Raw genomic sequence first — 3,402 nt, 5'->3', positions numbered from 1 at the left:
AATCGCGAAATTCGCGAACATAATCGCGAAATCCGCGAACAAAATCGCGAAATCCGCGAACAAAATCGCGAAATTCGCGAACATAATCGCGAAATCCGCGAACAAAATCGCGAAAACCGCGAACAAAATCGACAAATCCGCGAACATAATCGCCAAATCCGCGAACATAATCGCGAAATCACATAGGTACGATATGTACATAGGTACGATAGGTGATAGGTAAATACCTATTATTAAAAACAGATAAACAAAATAGGTACAGTCGAACCTGGATAAACGAGAATCATTTTCTCGTTTATAAAGGTTTAGCAAAGTGGAAGAGCAAACTGATGAAAGCATGACAAATTTAAACAAGTTAAGAACAAATTCTTTCCACACACAGGAAAGTGCTCCATCTTTTCACTCCTCGGGCCGTGCGTCGAGTTATGTTTGTTCCTCGTCAACCCATTATCTTATTGTCTACGGATCAGTAAAACTAGTGGTTCAAGGAACTCTAGACCTCGGAAAAGGGGCCCCCAAAGGTCTGATGGAGGCCAAAATGTAAGACATAAAAGAATAAATTTTCTTCAAATGTTGAACATGCGGTAGCCAGATTTCGCCAAAAATCGAACAATCCTCACGGAAATTATAGCAAATTTAGGAGATTCCTACTTTTGTGATTTCTTTAAATGACGAAAACAGCAATGTTCCTACGATTTCGGTCTACCTATTGTGGATGCTAGGAGATTTTTCCCAATTCACAGGCTTAAAAAGCGTGACCAAACATTGTGTGATGATATCTATCGTTTATTTTGAGTGACCAAACATTACCTCGCGACATGAACGGTTTAAAAGAACTCAAACACACCGCTTTTATTTCACTAATGGGGCCTAAAAAAAAGCTCTCTCACCCAAGAGGGGAAGGCAATTATCTTCACACACATCCCCTTTACACACCGCTTCCTCCGAAACCTGGAAGTCATGTTTGCGTACGTAATTTCCGTAGCTCGTAAGGAGAAGGATTTCATTTGAGTTAAATTTATCATCCTGTTAAAGCTCTCTAGAATTTATCCTAACCAGGGTTCTTTATTTTCTTTTTCCTTCGTCTCCCACGTAACTTTTGGAGTATACAATGTATAGGTAATGTAGGTGCCTACCTGCCTACATCTAGTGATTTGAGTAGTTCAATGAACTTTACTATAAAACTCACTAAAAAAAGGCTCCATACTTTGGATCGATTTTAAGCAAAATCTAATAAGCAGAAATGTCCTTTATATTTTAAACGTTTTCGTCAAACTATACATACATATACCTACTTACCTAATATGAAAATGAAACTCACCCTTAGGGAGTTGTAACATATGATATCTATCGTTTATTTTGAGTGACCAAACATTACCTCGCGACATGAACGGTTTAAAAGAACTCAAACACACCGCTAGGTTCCATCCCAGCCTAGTTAGCTTGGAGGGTAACGCGTCTGCATTATAAGCACTGGGTCGCGGGTTTGATCCCCGCCCGGGGTGAATTTTATCCTAATCAGTTAAGATTCGCTCTTGGAACAGCTGGCTTTCTCCCATGATGTCTTCTTTATCCGCTTTCGGAATGATAAGACCTTGGCAGTTAGGTACAGTTCCCTCTATCAAACCTTTTAGAAAAAGAACGAGTTGCGTGAGGCAAGACTGAAAATGAAAACACAATTCCGGAACAAAGGCCAAAATACATTATCTCATGGCGATGGCGGTGGATAAAACATAAATCTTGTTTGTGTATTCGCGACATGAACGGTTTAAAAGAACTCAAACACACCGCTTTTATTTCACTAATGGGGCCTAATGGGGCCCAAGAGGGGAAGGCAATTATCTTCACACACATCCCCTCTACACACCGCTTCCTCCGAAACCTGGAAGTCATGTTTGCGTACGTAATGGGTGTGGAAGAATTTCACTACTTTCAAAGAATTTCACTACTCAGATTGAGAAATTCTGCATCCCGATTTGATAATGCGCTGAGTGCTGGAATAAAATATTTAAACTTTTACCTAGATACTTAGGTACCCTACAAAAATGAAAAACTTCACAGAATAAGTATTTAGTGTGCTCTATTTTCTTCATAAAATTGGAAAAATTGAATTTAAAACTTAAATTGAAAACCTTTTGAATTATCCTGTGATGGGTACCTAAAAAAAGCTCTCTCACCCAAGAGGGGAAGGCAATTATCTTCACACACATCCCCTCTACACACCGCTTCCTCCAAAACCTGGAAGTCATGTTTGCGTACGTAATTTCCGTAGCTCGTAAGGAGAAGGATTTCATTTGAGTTAAATTTATCATCCTGTTACAGCTCTCTCTCGAATTTATCCTAACCAGGGTTCTTTATTTTCTTTTTCCTTCGTCTCCCACGTAACTTTTTGAGTACAATGTATAGGTAATGTAGGTGCCTACATCTAGTGATTTGAGTAGTTCAATGAACTTTACTATGAAACTCACTAAAAAAAGGCTCCATACTTTGGATCGATTTTAAGCAAAATCTAATAAGCAAAAATGTCCTGTATATTTTAAACGTTTTCGTCAAACTATACATACATATACCTACTTACCTAATATGAAAATGAAACTCACCCTTAGGGACTTGTAACAAAACAAAGGGCACTTAAAAATAGACCTTGAAGGTCCATTTGGGCCCAAAAATATAATGGGAAAATTTTCATCGACAAATTGAAAAAGTAAGTACAAATATTTATGTATTACCTAATCGTTTCCCTCTGGAAATCGAACGGTCCATTTGGGCCCAAAGATATAATGGGAAAATTTTCATCGACAAATTGAAAAAGTAAGTACAAATATTTATGTATTACCTAATCGTTTCCCTCTGGAAATCGAACTTGGGTCTTCCGTTTGTAGGACGCGAGGGCAAGGACCAGTTCATCGTGGGAACTGAATCCCATATAAAAATAGGTCAGAAATGTTAGAATGGTTGAACGAAAGCCGGAAATCGAACTTGGGTCTTCCGTTTGTAGGACGCGAGGGCGAAGACCAGTTCATCGTGGGAACTGAATCCCATATAAAAATAGGTTAGAAATGTTAGAATGGTTGAACGAAAGCACTTTGAAACCATCCCTAAACGAAAGCACTTTGAAACCATCCCTCAGGCGCTATGTCTGAACTGGAGCTTTCACTCATCCCCTCCACAAACGAAAAACTTTCAACCTTTTCCCCTCATTGTGGTTGAGATGAAACTTGAAATGGTTTCTTGGAAGATACTATATGCTCGTATAGAAATGCATATTATCATCTTCTGAGAATATATGGAATATAGGGCAAAGTCGACTCACTTTCCACGATATACATGCTAATGTTTGTCTTCCTTAACTCCATGGATAATTCCATTATGATCTCGCTATATGGCAACACTGTACGCTTT

Source organism: Diaphorina citri, unplaced genomic scaffold (assembly GCF_000475195.1).
Source record: "Diaphorina citri unplaced genomic scaffold, Diaci psyllid genome assembly version 1.1 scaffold3098, whole genome shotgun sequence".
In the NCBI taxonomy this organism is placed as follows: domain Eukaryota; kingdom Metazoa; phylum Arthropoda; class Insecta; order Hemiptera; family Psyllidae; genus Diaphorina; species Diaphorina citri.
Note: the sequence above shows the minus strand (reverse complement) of the source record.